At 38.4% G+C, this 19,529-nt stretch overlaps 1 protein-coding gene across 5 annotated transcripts in view; it reads left to right on the forward strand.

Annotated features, from left to right (window-relative positions):
- DOCK4 (dedicator of cytokinesis 4) overlaps positions 1 to 19,529 on the forward strand; it is a 258,226-nt gene that overhangs the window by 31,849 nt on the left and 206,848 nt on the right. Inside the window, exon 2 of one of the 5 annotated variants that reach the window (XM_072861831.1) lies at positions 4,380 to 4,458. The exons of the other annotated variants lie outside the window; for them this stretch is intronic. The gene's annotated coding sequence lies outside the window, so the exon portion shown is untranslated. The remainder of the gene's footprint in view (positions 1 to 4,379; positions 4,459 to 19,529) is intronic. 5 annotated transcript variants of the gene reach the window in all.

Genomic DNA, 19,529 nt, shown 5'->3' on the forward strand with positions numbered 1-19,529 from the left:
TAAAAATGGAAGGTATGAACTCTGTGGAATAGATAGCTGGTATTATTCATGGTGTGTGGGGAGACAGGAAATGAGAAACTAGCTTATGAATTCTGATGGGACTGATAACCATGACAACAGTGGCTAATACAAACTGGACTACAGTAAAACGTATGGTAAAATGTATTGAGGAGGTAGTTTTCTGGGGGTTTATTTCAAATTTTGCCAGTGAACAGTTTAAGTTGTGTCACTTGAAATATGTAATTCTGGGTTTTATGAAAATAACTGTTTAAAACTTAGTGTAATATATAATAAATCAATCTCAGCACAACTCTCCCACAGTAATTTTTTTTTTTACAACATTTCTGCTGCTCCGTTGAATATCTTTCAACTGTTGTTCAGTTTATTCTGTTTGATACAAGGAGCTTAACTTGACTATTCATTTGCAACAATCCCTTCCTATTAACTTCCTGCAGGTAAATGAAGTGTTGTCTCTGATCAGTTTTAAACTGTTGGCCATAGCTCCTTTGTGTGCTATTCCTGGGCTAAGGGTTTGGGTATTGAAACAGCAGTAAATTGCTTTAAATCAACCAAAATGGGGAAAGATCAAGTAGGATTTAGCAGGAGTTCAGGAAATTAATCACCCATCAGTGTTTTATGGACAGACTGCTTCACTTCCAAATGTAAACATGTAGAAAACACTAAATGCTTGCATTTGTGTCCAAAACATCAAGAGCATAAGGCTGACAGTTTAGGAGGATTGAGTTGTACAACCATGTTTATTCTGTGTTTCTTGGCTTCTCTGAAAGTTCAGGAGACTATTAATGAGGCTACATTGCAAGTTAGATTGCCATACCTACATATTTGATTAATGTACATTTTGTATTAAATGAAGAAAAATAGAAGGGACAGTTACTGGTTTTGGCTGTGACACCTACCACCCCACCCTACCACCCCAATTTAATAATCTGTAATTAGATAATTATTACAATTTTTTTCTTTCACAATAGCCACAAATTAAAATAAAATTGAATTCTCTACATATGTGTGCTGAGAAGAAATGGGAATTGAGAAGTTGAAGTAAAAATATGCGTGTGACAGAGTTCTGCATTACTGATAATACTATTAATAACTGTAAATAAATTGGGCTGGAATAGAACTACCAGTATTTCAGCCGTGCTTAAAAACAAATGAGCTTTTTTTTTTTGCACACAACAGAATTGTAAAATGGAAAATTATCTCTTACAGATGGATCATGTAGCCTTTCTTGTAAGAACACGGAAACCACATTTTTAATTGGAGGAATGATTCAGTTCCAAGAGGCCGGGGTCTGTGCTTCAGTGGGAGGTGTGAAAAGAGCTTCTTGGGAGCCACAGAACCTGCCAATGGGGAAGGGCTTCTCTCGATTACAGAGTAATGGATATCACCTAGAGCTTGTGGGTTTGTGCCCTTTCAAAATAGCTCATGTTTTAAATATTGCTTCTAATGGTGTTGGGTACTCTTGCAAATATCCAGTTCTTTCTGGCAGTTTTACTATGCACTTCCCTTCTGTTTCTTGCTGTAATTAGACACAGAAATTACTTGTATAAACAAGAATTTCTATATGAAAAGTTTTTTTTCTATTACCAGTTTTCATTTAGTAGCCTTTCAGTTGCATTGTCTACTTCTAATTTCATGAGAAAGGTTGAATAGATGTTCCTGACCTACTTTCTCTGTGCTGTTCATTATACTGTGTATCTCTACCATGTTGCCCCTTTAGGGACTTTATATTTCAAGGGGAACAACTCCTTCTAATATCCCTTCATTAGGATCCATTTCTACTGCTCTAATCTAAAACTTGCTTTGGCAAAATTAAGAAGCTGTGGTCTCCATATTGTCAGTCCTCAAAACACTTTTTTTTCCCTTTTCTGATATTTGTAAGAAAGCTTTTGCAAGGAGTTATGTTCCCCAGGGAAATTTTCTCTTCTGCCTTGTTCATAATTCACTGACAAAACACGTTGCTGTTATGAGAAGGAGTACCTTGCTGTAGGTGGATTCTCTTACTTCCAGATACTTTACCACTGTTTCTCTCACCCTCTGGCAAGATAAAGATTTTTCTAGGACAGAGGAATGAGCTTTCCTGTATTTAGATACTAAATTACATGTGTGCAATTGTCCTTCTGCCCTCAAGGTAAGATCAGTCATACCTAGAAATCACAGCATGCTCTAACTTTATAACTGTTTTCCTTATTTCATGACTTTACGGTAGTAGAAGGGTTAAGGAAGCATAAACTTTTTTCTGCTTCTTCAAACAGCTGTTCCCAACTAGGAAAAGGGGCACTTGACTCTGTCCTAGGCAATGGCTAACACTGAATTTGGTGGTTCATCCAGAGCAACTATTTACTGTGCCATTTCAACTACTATTTCAGTTCTCTAGACAAACTATTTTTTGACAGTGGCTGTCCGAGCGGTGTGACTGACTACAGGGTTGGTTGAAAAATTGCTTTTTGTTTCCTGCAGATCAGTTAGCATATAGGAATCTTATTCTCACTTAAGGCGGTGTTTCGGTGGATGTTTGTTAGGTATCTCAAATTCTCTGACTTAGTTGCCTTCTGTTACTTCTTTGTGGTGGACAGTAGTTACTCTTTGCCACACAGCTTGGTTGGGGCTGATTGGGGGGAGTAATGCTTTACTGAAGGAGAAAAGCTCTGAGAAGTGTGGTATTTCTTTTGGCTTTTGTATAAATTCACTGTTCAGGACAAAACTTATGTTTGTAGGGTTAGGCATGGATAGAGTTAGGAAAAGGGACTTCCCTGCATGTATCCACATGTATTGAGAAACCTTAGGCTAATCATGTGGGTAATCTTTGCCTGTTCATGGACTTGACCTGCTATTCTCTCATCTCAAATGTTTGAGAAGATATGTACGAGAGACTATAGATCTTAAATTGGGTTAAAAGTTCAAAAATGGAATTTACGTACAAAAGCAAGCTTCTTGCTTTCCAAAAGGCAATCCATAAACAGGGAATAAATGGGTATTATTTCTGTATTCAGAAAATACTTAGAGAAGAGAGGGATGGAGATACCCAGTGTACCTTAGTTTAACTCCTTAACTATATTCTGGCTGGCTGCATGTGTGAAATGAAATCAAAAGAGATGCTCAAGAAAATAGACAAAGAAATATTTCAAAAATACCATCTGTCTGGAGTGCTTTCCCGGAAACTATGGGTAAACTGTTCATGGGGAAATGACTTCTGGGCCGTCATCAGGTAGCTTTATTTTCCCAAGGCCAAAGTCTGGGATCAAGAGGAATATTAAGCTATTCAAAATTGCTTCCTGGAAGAGCTATTCTGAGATGGCAACATCTATGTAAGTAGAGGACCTGCAGACACTGCAGTACTTGGGAGTAAGCAGAGCATGAGACAGTGCAGTACAACAAAGGCAGGGGCTCTGCAAGATGTCTACTGTGCAGGCACAGCAGTGTCCTCTGCATGTCCACTGCATGCCTGCCTGTGTTCATGTTAGCTACCTAGCTCGGTTTCCTCTAGCCTATAGTTACAGCTGTAGCTATGGAGAGAGGCAGACTCTTCCTTTCTGCTGGTGCTGCACTTGTGTGAATGTATGAAAAATCTGTCTGGAAGCAGCTGTTTGGGGGCACTTTAGCAACACAGTAATTGCAAGCCCTGGAAGAACAGTATCTTGCAAACAGAAATTGTTAGTGACCTCTGAGCAGCAGTCATGTTCTTTGCACCAGTTCATACATGGGCCTGTATGTTAAATATTTAGTAAGTAGTTTTGCTATCCTGGACCTGTGCTGAATGATAAAGGTAGCAGCTCACCTCAGGAGGAGAGGGGTAGGCGTAATGGAAACCTATCATGATATGTGAGATTACAAGGCAGTATAATTTATCGTTTGCCCTGTAATCATGATGGGATGCTAAGAAATGGGATGCCATAGTGCAGAGATCTAGTTTGAAATCAGGTGAAATGTGAATTTCATGCTGTAGAGAATGCAACTATAGGGCTGTCATTTCAATATAGTTCCACAAAAGAGAGCACAGAAGAAGTCGGATACAGCTCAACCCCCAGCTGTAATGAGCTTCTCTAATGGTTGTGAAATATTTCTTCTGTCTTCCTACTCCCTCACAGGGAGTGATACTGACAGTGCTGGTTCCTCTTTTTCCATCATGCCATGTTTTGAAACCAGATAAATATTTTTAGAAACCAATTTTCTCTTGCATTCTTTGTGAATGTAGCCTATCCCTTTTGGAACCTGTAACTGTGTTTATATGCACTGGAGTCCTTTGTTTTTTAAAGAGCTGTGGAAAATAACTTTAAAAGGGGCAGGGGGGGGAAGTAGAAAGCAAGTGGGTTGTCTTAATTTTTTTTATTTTATTACTGTCTTCATTTTGTTTCCTGCAGAAGACTGCCTCCGAAATCTGAAAAAGCTAAAGCTGTTGGGACAGAACTCATTCTACCACTACCAGGGTTGCTTTTTACAGTAAGGCTTCCATGAATATACAAATTTCAGAATAATTGTGCATAATTGTGCATATGAAAAAGAAACAAGGCAAGATGTAAAGAGAGGGTACATAAGCACAAAACCACTCAACTTGCTTAGAGCCAGTCTGCAGCTTGAGTCAGTGGTTAGTCTGAAGAAAATCTCTGAAAAATGCAGTTAGTTACTCCTTCCATGCAGAGTCAACCTGGAAGCACAGGAAATAACAAGGTTGTTCATGTTCATTATGCCTATGCTACTTCCCCTCTGCCACTTTAAATGTTCATTTTCTCACATAATACGCAGTTACTGTTATCAAAATGGTCCTAGTATTCACCACATGAATGACAGTGAGACTTAAAATACACAATGTCTGTGCGCTTACTGTTTAGAATGTACCAGTCTCATGAAACATTTTTTTCTGTGTTTTCTGAAATACGTTGGTGATGAGCTGTGTATTTGAGTGTCAGTGGCCTTGGGTGATGTGCCAGTTGCTGAAAAGTCAAATGTGCAGTTCAAAGCTGCTCTGAACATTGCACAAGGGGAAACATATTGACACAATCTGAGAAATCTGGTTGGATGTTCTCTGACATACTTGGTTTCAGTCTCTGAAACTGAATTTTATTTTTTACTCCTTGGGTAGTAATTGTATCTCAAGTATTTTAGAAATTACAGTCCTTTTAGACCAAACAGTTTCTGCAAATTCAGCAATGGGGGAAAGGCCGAACTAATTATTGGCAAATGTGAACTGAGTTAAAATCTCTAATGTGGTTAACTGGAGATATAAAAGTTGGAGATGAACATATTAATAAAAATTGCTCTTGAGAAGAATTAAGAAATTTGATTCAAAGAATTGATAAGGTATAGACAGAACTTTGGCTTGAAGTCGAGTGTTTCTTACAACTCTTCAGCTAAATCCAAATGCAAAGGAAGGACACTTCTTTCAATGTGGGAAGAGAATTGAATACAGGTTTTGGAAAGAAAAAAATAATAAACTACTGTTGTTAACTTCTTAGTTATTTAAAACCACTAAAGTGCGGAATGAGAACTATGAGGAACTTCCATCTTTTTTCCAAAGAAATGTCAAAAGCTATCAGGTATGCTCTAGAAATTAAGAGAAACTTCTCAAGGCTGACAAAGACCAGAAAGGCTTTCCTTGGCTTAAGGTTTCATTTGAAAAAGAAAATTACGATATAGGTCCCACATTACTGCACACTTGACGTAACTATAATTTTTAAGTGGAAGATATTCTAAACAGAAACTGTTGTGGTTGAAAAGGAGGAACAAAAAAAAAAAGAGCAACCATGCAACAATTCCTATGCTGAATGCTTATTGCAATAGACTGTTTTTCAGAAGTTTTCACTATGCTTCTAGAATCTTGATTTAGTATAGACTGCAGGATCTTCTCTTTGTTCTTTTCCTGCTTGGGGGGAGTGTGTGTGTATCAGGAACATACATATGCCCAGCTATTTCTAAAAGGTTATTAAGGAATTGCCTTAATACATTATTGTTTTAAATCCATTTCTTCAATGAGCAATGATTTTGATCCTCACTAGAAGCTCTTATTATGCCTAAAATAGTTGGTTTGGAAATGCAAACAGCCATTAGTAGAAAACTGCTACTCTGTTGTACATCTGAACTAAATGTTGTTAGAAGCTTGATACATGCTGTCCAAAAGTGCTTCCTCCATTTTCTGTCACATTATTGACATTATGAAGAAAATACATACCTCTTACATTTAATTGTAAACATTTTTTTCTGTTAAATTGAAGCTTGAAAAGATCTTCCTATTCCTGCTGTCCCACTAGATTAAGGAATAAAATATTAGGAATGCATTGGAAGAAAACTTGGCTTCAAAGCAGAAATTTAATAAATGATGGAAACATTGTGGGCACACACCTTTTCTCCTGCAAATTCCATACATTATGTAAACATAAGTTCATTCCCCTTCTGCAGTTTGGCTCTTCTAACTACAGCAACATTCCGCACAAGCATTTTCTGTGGCTTGACGTGTGTGTGCATGCACCTAGAACCTGTCTAGGATGTCCTCCCTGTCTCTTCTGTCTTTGAGTGGGAATATGGTTGTCTTGTGCATCCACAAGTACAATGGATGCTCAGAGGAAAATGCTGGCCAGATTACTGCAGGGTAAAAGTCAAAAAGCACTTGGTGTAAAGGATTACTGAGACATTAAAAATGGTAATTACAGAGATGAAATGGGTCTGTGACTAGATTTTTGTGTGTGTGTGAAATAAAAGATTTGGTGCTTATCATAAGGTTCTGTACCAGTTGGAGCTAAAAGGAGTTAAATGAATATTTAGGCATGTCTAGCTTGTCTAAACTGACTGTTCAGCATAATTTCCATAATGGAGAAGGAATTCCAAGAAAAGATAGATTTAAAGTAAGTGGCTCTTCCAAGTATATTAGGCACACATGTAAGTTCTATAAAAATTTAAATGATGGGTGCTTTGAGCCATTTACATGAAGTAAAAATGTAGCCTGTAACCCCGAATAATGCTTTTTATTGCATTATTTAAAAATTAGATGTCCTTTACAATTCAAAATTGCTATTCTTTGTTATTCTCTGCAGTGGGAAGATATTAACAAAATCTTAGTTGTTCTATTTAGCTGCTTCCATCTGCTGTATAATAACTGGTTCAGGTGGGTCATAGAAGGATTATGATTCAAGAAAACTGGTACTAAGGATAAGCACATATATTGGTGTGGTGGGTTGACCTTGGCTGGCTGCCAGATGCCCACCCAGCTGCTCTCATTCTCCTTCCCTCACCAGGATGGGGGAGAAGGTAAGATGGAAAATCCTGTGGATGGAGATGAAGACAGAGTTCACTTAGCAATTACTGTCACAGGCAAAACAGGCTTGATTTGGAGAAAATTAATTTATTGCTAACTAAAAATAGAGTAGGATTGTAAGAAACAGACAAAAGCTGAACCACCTCCTGCCAGCCATCCCTCTTCTTCCTGGGCTCAACTTCCTTCCTTAATTCCCAACTCCTCTACCTGCCCAAGCAGTGCAGGGGAATGGGGAACAGGGGGTTGTAGTCAGTCCATTAGAACTCTTCTCTGCTGCTCCTTCCTCCGTACAGTTTTTCCTCTGCTCCAGTGTGGGTCCCCCATGGGGTACAGTCCTTCATGAACTGCTCCAGTGTGGGTCCTTCCCACAGGCCACAGAAAACCTGCTTCTGTGTGGGGTCCTCCATGGGCCGCAGGGGGACAACCTGCACTGCCATGGTCTTCACCATGGCTGCAGGGGAATCTCTGCTCCGGTGCCTGGAGCACCTCCTCCCCCTCCTTCACTGACCTGGCTGTCTGCAGGGCTGTTTCTCACTCCTTTTTGTTCCCTCATCTCTGTCAAGCATTTTTGCCCTTTCCTAAATCTCTTCCCTGAGGCACTGCCATTGTTGCTGAGGAGCTCAGCAGTGGGTCCGTTGGGTGCCCTGCAGTGGGTCGGTTGGAGCCGGTTGGAACCGGCCGTGTCCGGCACGGGGCAGCCCCGGCCTCTCCTCACAGAGGCCGCCCTGCAGCCCCGCTGCCAGCACCTCGCCAGGGACACCCAGCGCAATAAGGGGTTTGTCAGCTGTCTCAGAAAAGCTACTGTCAAATTACTTGGAAAAAACCCAAAATAAGCGATTGGCATTGGTATGTTAAAACACTGTTTGACGAATCCTACATGGTAGATTTCCTGTTGGGGCTTTTCAGGCCACCTTGCTGGGCAGACCAGGCAACTTGGAATTAAGGGATAGTGAAATCTGAGTAGTGAGCCTGTCAGTACGTATATGGATTTAAAACAGTGTGCTTAGTGTTCCTCATCTAGCTTTTTCAACTTTTATGAAAAAACTTGCTTAATGTGATTTTAATAAGTCAAAATTTTAGAGAGACCTTGAACAAGTGTAAAATATTTGTCACCATACACTCGAGCTCATCTAGATGTAAACATGTCCAAACTCTTACCCAGCCCTTCCCAAATAGACTGCAGTTACGTGAGTGTCTCTGGTGAAATGTATGTAAGACTTCAAACAGGACACAAGGAACTCACCCACCCTCTGCCCCCAATTTAAAAACCCATTAAATTCTGTATTCTTATCTTCACCCGAAATAGGATTTGGACTTTGTAGCCTGTCATTAAATTTGGCCTCTTGCTGATCAAAAATGACATTAATTCTGGATCAGATTTTCTATGGAAAAAGGCCTGTGAGCTTCTACTCATGAGTGAGTGTTTCAGCTCAAGCAGCTCTGCTGAGCAGCGTGTCTTTTGCAGAGGCAGCTGAGGGAAGTCCTAGGTTCTGATCTAAATGCCAGCATTTTATGCTTTTTGTGTTAGTCATAGTTAGGATATTCCAAGTTTTATTCCCTTCTCAAGCAGAGCCAGAAAGCTGTAGATGCTTCATGTGCACTTTCTTTCATTCAGTCTCATCAGTGAAATTATAAATTGTTGGAGAATGCTTGCTGGACAAAGCCCTTGGTAGGGGAGGGGAGACCTGCTCTTCTTCTGAGTCCCTGAACACCAGTTAGGTTTAGGGCTAGAAATGTGCAGAGGTTTCGGCAGTTTAGGCAACACATAGCTATAAACCGTAGGAACCTACAGAAATAACTTTTGCAACAAATGTTAAGGGCTCTTGTAGATTTTCATCTCTCTATTTAGAAACCTGGTTAAATGCATGGTGTACAGTAAAAATGACATCTGAGACACCTTTAAATATATATAATACTAAATGGCTGATCAAAAACAGAATGCCTTTTGGAAACAGCCTGTATAGGACAAGCCTGATGAGCTTCCATTAAAACCTGAGGGCTTTAGCGAAAGCTTTTGTGTAAGAAAGTGAGTGTGTGAGACAGTTTACTTGATGGACTGTAAGGAGCAATCGGTTTTTATCCTAAGGTAGATGCCTGGATGCAGGTGGGGAATTGTGCACCCCATGTTCGTCGCATGCATTCAGTGCCTGAATTCTTATGCAGAGCTCTTTCTGATTTGAGGTTGAAGAAACTGACCTGGCATACAAAGAAGGTAGACTTTTTTTAATTTTCTTTTTGAAGTAAAACATAGATTTGTGGTAGGTACTTTAAAATGCGGGGTCCTCCAAAGGAGATCATCTAACTGCATCTGTTTAAATTTCTGTCTGAATTAACTGTCCAGCAATCTGGGTACATGGTGCCCCCCTTCTTTAGGATAACATGGGATGTAGTGGATATGGTAGTTTTAAATATTCTAGAGTGCTTTGTATACTTTGGAAAATATGTCAGAAATGGTTACTATTTATTGCTCCTCATATAAATATTTGGAATTATGGAAGAAGCAGAAACTTAGGGTGGAAAAACTACTTTTTTTTTCTCTCAAAGCTGATTATACTTTCAGGAATACAGACTGTTGGTTCTTTGTGGTTAACTGTTGAGCCGCTTATGTATGTACTGTGTTACAATCAGTGCTACTTAAGCTTGTGGCTTTATTGTTACATGGTAGTACATTCCTGAAGTAGACTGTTTTCATTGAAGAGCAAAAGTTATTGGAGAAATATTTCCCTCCAGTTGTCTGAATGTGTATGTATTACTTACATACTCATTATTTTCATAATCATCATCTTGCTTTGCCAATGTGTAAATCTGGAGCAGATGTTATGGTATGCTTATATAGATATAGACTAATGGAACCTAATTCTGTCTAGGCCCTTTGGATACTAATTCCTTTATGTATTAATGTCTACAGCTGATAGGAAAAGCTTGAAAAAGAAAGTTCTTACACTTTTTATATATTAGATATGAAAAATTAAACCATATTAAGTTTCTCTTACTAGCTGAAACATCTAATATGAATCTCAGACATGTCTTCATTAAGACACACATTTTTGCAATGTCAGATGAAGTTATTGACAGCATTTGTAAATAATAATTTAAAAAAAACCCAAACCCAATTCATTAATGTGTTAGTTTGCTCTTTAAACTTCCTCCTTCACTTGATTTTTTTTCAGGCAGGTAGTGTGGTGTGTGGCCTGTGGCCACGTGAAGATTTCTGCTCTGCAGCTCTTAAGAACAAGGAGGTTGCTGAACAGCAGTAATTGTTAGCCATTGAGGGCAGGGTGTGAAATGGCTTGGACTTACTAGTTGTGACTTCAGCTGAAAGATGACACCTTCAGGGGACTAACCCTGTGTCTTGCATTGAAATAGTATTGTTCTCCCTCAAGTAAAGACTTCAGACTGGAAAATGTTTCTGTAACTGGTTATTTTAAATGGAGTGTGTAAAATGTGTGTACCCCAAAGAAGGGAAGAACCTAGGTAATGCTAGGAACATAGTACAGGAACACTTTAGTGACTCTGCAATGTTTGCCTTATTTTTAGCAGAATTTCCTGACCTCACCTAAGCATTAGCCATGCAGGACCTGCAATTACTCTGAAACCAAACAAGCATTGTTGCGGTGCTCAGGTTCTGCATGGGTGCAGCAAGTGTACAGGGCCAGCAGGGACCTGGCACAGTGCCCTGGTGAATAAACCTTCCCAGAATCCACAGAACTGGGGGATGCAGCATAAAGCCATATTGAAACTTGTGTGCCTTGGAGTTTACAAGCCTTGGCTATGCTCGGATAGAACATGAGAACTGGGGGATTCTGCAGCATGTAGTCCACTGTGGTCACAATTCAAGGATTATGTTCTTAATATACCTGAGCTGGTTCTGCATAAAACTAGCTCAGCTTTATAGCCAACGTGGGTAGTAACTTTTTCAGATCTGTACTGGAGGAGATACAGCTGTTCAGCCAGGCCTGTGATCATTCTTATCTCTGCCTCCCTTGCCATTATTGCTTTGTAACAGGAAAACTTATCATGGATGCTTGAAAGCTGACTGTGTTTTTGAAGAACTTCTCTAGCCTTTCCATCAGCTTTATTCCAAAATTTAAGATGAAAAAGTTGAAATCATAAATGTCTCAGCTTACTATTTGGTTCTGCATGAAGGATCCTAAATCGTTCAGCCCTATTTTTTCTGACTTGCTTACTAATGTTTTTCCTTTAAAACAACTGTTTGTGTTGAGGGGTTAGACTAGATGATCTTTAAAGCTCCCTTCCAACCCAAACTACTCTATGGTTCTGTGCTTGTCTTAAAATTTGAGATAATTAAATTGCTTTCTGTGATTTCTGTAAATGGCTGTTCTGCCACAAAAAACCTGTTAGAGCTTCCTACTATGTCTATGGAATTTGAGCTAGAATTTAAACAAGGAAACTTATCCTGTGCTGAATTCAGAGCAAAATAAAAATTAAAACTTTAAACTAACACTTGTGTCCTGCCATTCTCCATGATTTGTGTTACAGTTGGTTTAACTGCTACCAGTAGGTGCCTTGTGATTGTTTTATAAGAGCTAGTCTGAATAACTTTGTCACATGTGGTATTTGAGGCACATCTAGTAGGACTATTTGCATACTGAAGTGCATGTAAATATTCAATTATAATTAAGATGCTCTCATTTCAAGCAAAATGTAAAAACAGCTCAACGTTAGGGTGATTGAGAATACTAGCCTTTTATATGTTTCTAGAACAGATAACTTTTAAGTGTCTGGTCTGCAGGAAGAATATTAGTGTTGATGATGGAGAGAAGTGGAGTTGTTTATACTTTAAGACATGTGGCCAAGAATCAGAAGACCTGCATCCTTCTGGTTCATGTGGTGCTGGTGTGAACCTTATTGAATGATGTCGTCTCTCTCCTTTACATGTTGTTTACATTGTGAAGTATTGTGGGTAACAACTTTCTCTCATTACTTATTTGTACAGTAGCCAGCATGCTAAGACTCTCTTCTGTTTGGTGCCTTAGAATATTAGAGTAACAGAAATATTAAGGGGGAAAATACAATAGAAATACTACAGAAGTATGCAACTGAAACCTCAATGATTAAATAGCCATTCTAATTTACAGCTAAGGCAATAAAAACAAAACAACCCAAACAAAACCAAAAGAAGACCTGTAAGAAATCGTCACTGGTTCTACTTCTCTTCTTTCATCCCTGTTGCTTCCCAATTGCTGCCATTGTAAGAGAATTCTCTTCAGGATTTTTTACCTACTCCAGCAACTCATTGTTCACTGCTTTTTTTCTTTTCCATGCCTCTTCTCTCCACATTGTCCCATCCTACTCCTTGCTTGGTTCACAAAGTATTTCATTTTGTAGACTATTAAAAGCACTCATGTTTTGAAACTGAATTCTGCTTCCCTCCAGGCTTGATTGTATTCCATCACATCTCAACATTTAAGGATGTCTGTGTTTTATGGTTAGTTATGCAAGTTGTGGATTGTACCCCTGTCCTTTCATCCCTAATTGCAGCTTTTAGAGATGATTCAGCACAATACTTAAATAGTACTTATACACTTAAGGGCTTTGCTGAATTTCAACATGGAACATGAACCACAAATGGGGGAAAAAACAGCAATTCCAATCTTTGAAACATAGGTAGATAACATGGAAAACTACTGGTCTGGGGTTCTGTTTTATGTTCCCTGCAAAAAGCCTTTTTTGAGAGCTGTTGCATGGATTCAAGTACATATGACAGAGCTGTACTAGATGTGGTCAGTTTTTTCCACTTACCAGCTACTTCTGCTTGTTTTGAAGGTACACTTCTGACACAAAAAAATTCTCTTTTTATATGTAAGAAGCTTCTTGAGTGCAATCAACCTCTGTAAAGCCATTTCTTCCATTATAGCAATCTTTTAAAAACTCTGTAGTCTTAAGCTACTGTTCTAAGTCTAAGTAAACAGGCTTTTCAGTTTCTTCTAAGACAAATTACAGTCTCATCAATATGTATTTGCATGTTTTCCCTTTCCCAATTATGTCAGAGCTGGAGGACTAGCCTCTGCCATCGTCAATTCTTTGTTAGAAATGAATAAGCAGTTGATGTAGTATATTGGGTATAATTCCAACATTTTTATGATAACACTTATGCTACTGTCTTCTTGGCAGTAAAATATATGACTGCATTGCCATTATTTATATACTGGGGAAAGGAATACAAAAATACCATGTGAAGTATGTTAATTCTTTTAAGAATTGGCCTTGTTTTCCATGATCGCAGCTGTAACTGGGTGGTTTTTCCCTCTGTGTGATGATGCAGTTAAAAACAAATCTTGCAGCATATTATAAACAGCTAAAAAGTCATCTGGATCTCATTTGCTTGTGGAATTGTTATTCTAGTCTGTGGTCCCTACTGTGAACTTCACTACTGTGAAGACGAATAAGAAGCAAAATAGTAAAGAGTATGTCATCTAGAAGGAACACTAAAAACATCAGACTGTATGCTTTAACTATCTTTCACATGCTGCTGATGAAAAAATCCTGTTGAATTTGGTATTAGTGGGGAGACTTGCTGTAGCGATTTGTTGTATTTCTGTGAAGAGGAAAGGCAATATTACCTGCATTAGCTGATGTACTTAGCGTGTGCTTCATGTTCATGAAACTCATGTTAAATTATTTCAGTGTTTGCTGAGGTAAATAGGAACTTAAGATTTGATTCATTCACTTTTTTATGGCAGTTTTTTATATCTGAATTTGTACTTGATGCAGCTTGGAAATTTTTGAAGATTGAAAGGTTTCAGCAAAAACACTAGACACTAAAATTTCTCAATACTTTAATTGTGCATTCAGCACATTCAGGTTGTTTTTTAGCCTATGGGAAGTTCTAGCAAGTCTGACAGCATAAACCAAATTGAAGGATCTAGGTTACATTGGTTGTAGAAGGAAGAAATGCATTGCTCTATTTTGCATCCATGAGTAGATGACTTGTATAATTAGTGTTAATCAATATGGGCATCTGATTTGATATCTTAACCTTCCCTAGAATTGTCTGGGTTTTGTTAAATAGTTTTACTGCTTTAATTCAGTCTTGGGGAGCTTTAATAACACTAACAAAAATATTTGGAATAAATACAGTTTCAAAAGCTACTCCTATAAAGCTGTGTTCTTTCTGGTTATGTTTCTTATGTGCTGACTTGTGAGCCACCATCGCAATTGCTTATTTTAAGACCTGGCCATGACAGTTTTAAATATGACAAATCTGCTTTTAGCTGTTTCTTTGAAAGCATATGACAGCTTAATTTTACAAATCTGAACTCTTGCGAGTTCGTAGGAAAAAGGATTGTTGGGGTGCTCGTCCCTTGTTCCTGTTAATGCTGATGTAAATGTCTTGATGTCACATGTTTTTATCAGGTGAATGGTGATTAAACAGCATGATTGGGACTAGTATTTGTTATATCAACATATGACCATCAACATTTATTATATAACTTCTTTGAAGTTAAAACAGTGATTATTGTTTATAGGATGTTGAACTAGCAGTAGAGGACAGGTTTCTGAGTTATTAAAAGAAAGATTTCAGAGGAATTAGGTCCCTTTTTACATTTTGGCCTTTTGAATTTTATCACAGAATGCTTTTAATACCTGCCCACACCTTTGCTTGAAATTGTCTTTAGAATTGCATCAGCAATTTTCAACATTGCTCTCTGTAGATCTTCAGCTGTAAAGCCTGCTGGCATTAATGAGAATTGAGACTATTGTTTCCTCTCTAGTAATTTCAACTTTAGTTATATCAGTCTGAGGAAAAATGATCAGTTCTCCTTAAATAACATCAGAGTCCGCAGTTTGTGATAACATTTGGTTCAAAGCACTTTTAAAAAATTTTAAGTTGTTTATGCCTACCAGTCTCTTCTACTTTCTGTGCTCTCTGTGTTCCCCTTCACAGTTTTGCTCTGCCATGGGCTTTTACTGTTTTCATCTTCTGAGTTGTCCCTTTCTGTTATACCCCCAGAAATCCTTCAAGTTCAGTTCCCATGAAGTATGCAGAATTTACTTTTTCTTCTCTAGCTCCTGCCTACTCTGCCCTTATGAATTCCATTAATGCTTGATATAACACTTCCAGATTTGTAAACTGAATGAGATGCTTCCAATTTTAGTACAAAATGAACTTGGTAAAATTACAATTGACAGGTGGAACCTTGGCTTTAAACTTGCTCATGGCTGCATTGCTGTTATAGAGATCTTCTGTGGATGGCTAGCTTCAAGTCAGCTTCATTGGATATAATGAGCAGCCTAAGTAAAGGCTCATTTAAACAAAGTTTTCTTGGTTGCTAGCAATAAGCAAACTTGTATGTAACTGGGATTATAACGACTGAACTGTCCTGAGGATCTACCAAAACATCTTTGAATACTAGACAAAACCTTTGTTTGAAACTGGATTTCTTAACTTTGGTCGGGCTGGCTTAAACACAAATGTGCACACAAGTAATTTAAACAGCTCATGGGAGAGAGCTGATTTTATTCATGTTTGAATGTCATCAAAATTTGTTAAGACTTAATTACATCTGCCTGTAACTAAGTTTCTGCCCCTGCTTTGAAGACCATTCTAACTGATTCAACATGCTAAATCTTCATTTTTGGTGTGTAGATATAAAGGAAGAAAAGTGCACATATGGGAAAAGGGTATTTCCTGATAAGCAAAATACAGTAGTAAAAATAATTCTGTTGCATTGTTTGAATTAGTCTGTAAAAAACCACTTTTAATTAAACTACTACCCTCTGTTTTCTTTAAAGGCTTTCATATGAATTTTGTTTGCTTCTGTAGGTTACCAGTCTAATTTGAAGCCCAGTATTACTCAGATTTTTTTTTTTAAATCTACTGTTGCAGAGGGAGATGCAACCCTGAGCTATTTAGGTGCAGTAGGCTAGCTTGCACATGACTGCTATGCTCTTTCCTTGACTCTTAGAGCAGCACAATGTTTTTCAGTCTTTGCCAGTTCCTCTCGGTAAGGCTTACCAAGAAAATGTCCTGCATCTTGCTGACTTACATTCTTTCTTGTCTCATTCCTAGAGAAGAAATGTTGCTTCGTTCTCCCATGTCTCTGAGCCAGACTGCATGTGGCAAAACTGATGAGCTTGGATCCCTGCATCCAAACAAGACCTCCCTTTAGTCATTAGTAGTCACTGATCTCAAAGACAGTGTAGCTAGGTATAATACTACTCTGTTTTGGTCATGATGGAGGCTAAAGCTGGGGTCACGGTAGCAAGCATGAGCTCTTACATACCATGGAAGATCTTCCCTTAGCACAAGAGAGTGTTAAAGATTGCTACAGTTCAGATTTGTAGCAGGGCATGTACCCTTCTCAAGACTATGGTACAGTTTGTGGAGGAGGCTTATTTTTGGGTGATGTTTTGGTGTACCAAAATTTGTCATGGATATGCTTATATACTATTGTAAACTTTTATTTCAAATTCTTATGTTAGAACATGCTCAGATGACCGCAAGTCATCAAATGAATAGGTATGAGAACATGCTCCCATCTCTCCCAGGCTGAAACATGGCATGGGATAGTACTTCTGCCTCTGGTCTGCTGCAATGAGAAGCAGGTCAGTTTTGGTTTACTCTGCAGCACGTGGCTGCAGTCATATTCAGACACTTGGTGCTTGTATTTGGCTGGCTTATGGGGCAATAATGGGACCTACTGTTTTCCGTTTACTACGGGTGGATCCTTTTTCTGGACAAATTTAAGGGATGTTTTTTGGTTCATCTTTCTATATATTTTTAAACATCAATAAATGTATAAATCTGATTTAATATAATTTCATTTGTTGCAAATACTTGCAAAATAAATGGTTTTATTTTTACCATTGGCTTATAAAATGGGGCCTGTGTTCTGCTTTCTGAAGTTAGTTTTCCTTTTCTGCAGAAGAAAGAACTCCACAGTTACAACTTTCAATCTCCAGCTTTCATATTTACTGTGACACTGGAACAGACATTGCTGCAGTTGTGTTTGAGAAGCTCTCTGGTGTTTTAAAGTTTAGAATTAGAAGTTACTCATGTTAAATTTCTTTTGTGCATCCCAGACTAATTAAGAATCCATTAACATGAACTACTTTGCCACTTTTTATTGGTCATGAGCCTAGAGGTGTAGAATAAAATCCTTGAAATTTACTTTACCTTCTAACTAGAGTGTTTAGGGAATAATCACTTCTGAAGGAATATTCCAATAATGGTAGTTCAGCACTTAGAGATTGGTTACACACATTTCAATATATTGTAAGATATGTAAGCTGTGAACTCAGTATTAATGTGTTTACTTCTACTTTGATTCCACTTTGCTCTTTGTGTGTATGTATACTTATATAAAATCTTTCTCATACTGGGTGTGATTGTTTCACTTTTCTGCTTGCAGTTAAATAGCTGGAAGCAAAACTTTCTTGATGTTTTTAGTCCTCACTCAGTACTTTAAAGGGGGGAAAAAAAAATCTGGTATAGCCCTGCAAGTTCCATGTGGAAAATATCCATAAATATCACCTAATTACTATATTCTGCAAGATATTTTAAAATATGCCTGTAACATAAACAAGTAGAGAAAATGGAAATATGGTAAAAGGTGTACTTGCTGCCCTTCCTACTGCATTATTAAAAAAGTAATGCTCAGCATTCCTGTCCTCATTATAGCTGGTAGAGAGCCGTCAGCCTTAGGAGGCTTTTCAGTCAATATGGATTTGCAGAGCAGTGTAGATAGGGGATTCCTTTAGCATCAGGCTGAAAACCCCTGAAATCCTTGAGGAAAACAAAGAAAATCTAATTCCATTAATTTTTCAGTCTTTGGACACTAAGCAATTGATACAGAGATCAGAAGTGAGATCAGTTGCAGAGAACTGATACTGCTGTTATACGATCTGTGAATCATTTCAACAAGTAATTCACTTCAGTTAAGCTGAAGTCAGCTGAGTTCTTACAGTTCCCCATGCTCTCTAGTCAGACTTGAGGACAGGCTTCTTTCTTCCTCTTGGGTACTTCTTGCTGTGGTAGAAGACATTATATTGTTGAATGCTAGAGTACGCTTCCAGTAATATATAGCAGCTGTAAAGACTGGATACTCTTCTGTAGCTAAACTAAACGTTAAAAAAACCCAACCAACCAAACAAAAAAACCCTCAAAAAAACCCCCAACAACCTCCCTTAAACCTGAAGTCATTTATTGCTTTAAAGAAACTGAAGTAGCATCTGAAATACAGTAATCATCCAAGTAATACTTAGATACTCATCATAAATTTAGTTTGTGGAAATCATCCATTGATTGTAATTGAGCATAATAGACATACTTTCCAATGGTCTTCTCATCTCCTATTTTTAGAATTGCTTTCCATAAAGTGATCTACATCTTTTCTTTGCCTGAGGTGTGAATGTTTAATAATTTGGTATTTCTCACTTGGGTTACTAATTTTAATAGTATAGTTTGTGGGTAAAGGTGGATTATGGATTGAAAGGTTCCTGGAATTGTGGAGTAAAGGCAGGAGGTAATCAGGATGCCTTTGCTCCCCAACCAGTCTGATCATGGTCAGTAGGAAAAGAGAGGATGCTCTGTTGTCCCTGGGGTACATCAGTTCATACCTGAGGCTACAAATTCAGGTGCTGTGGGGATCTTGTCCTGTAAAGTACACATCCTCCTCAAGTGAGCCCCTTCTCTCTCCCAGGACTCAGTGGCACTTTTGCGTTTGCCTAATATTTGACACTCCAAAACGCTACAGATTTTTTGTCAGCTGAGCCAGACTTCTATGGATGGAGGAGGAAACTTGAAAAGGAGGCTCGCAGTAACCACATGGCCGGTGATGGGTCTCTAATATTAACCTGGCCTCTGGGTAGGATATGCTTAGGAAGTTTGCAATAGCTCACAGCATTTCTTCAGAAACTGGTGGTTGCTGTCAGGAGTACTCAGGGTCCCTTTTTGTTATACTTGTGGATTCTTGTTTTTCTTCAATAAAAACAACACAACAAACCACACCCACCAAAAATTCTTTGACTCCATTGCCCTCATTTTCCCTCCCCTTCCATTTGTTTGCATGTATTCACTACCTCTTCTATTTTGTATGTGTTTACTCTATGGCTCTGTGGATTGTGTCCCATTTTGCCTTCCCAGTAGAGCTTTTCATTTTATAGGATAGGGTCTGGAGCCATCCTTACTGTGGAATCCTCTGGGGGCAAAAAGCAATAAGAACGGGATCATCAACCTCCTGTTTGAAATGGGAGTAAAGGGCTTTTCCCTCCCATTACCTGGCTCCTTTCTGGAAGGAGA

The sequence above is a fragment of the Ciconia boyciana genome, chromosome 1 (assembly GCF_034638445.1).
Source record: "Ciconia boyciana chromosome 1, ASM3463844v1, whole genome shotgun sequence".
Lineage (NCBI taxonomy): Eukaryota > Metazoa > Chordata > Aves > Ciconiiformes > Ciconiidae > Ciconia > Ciconia boyciana.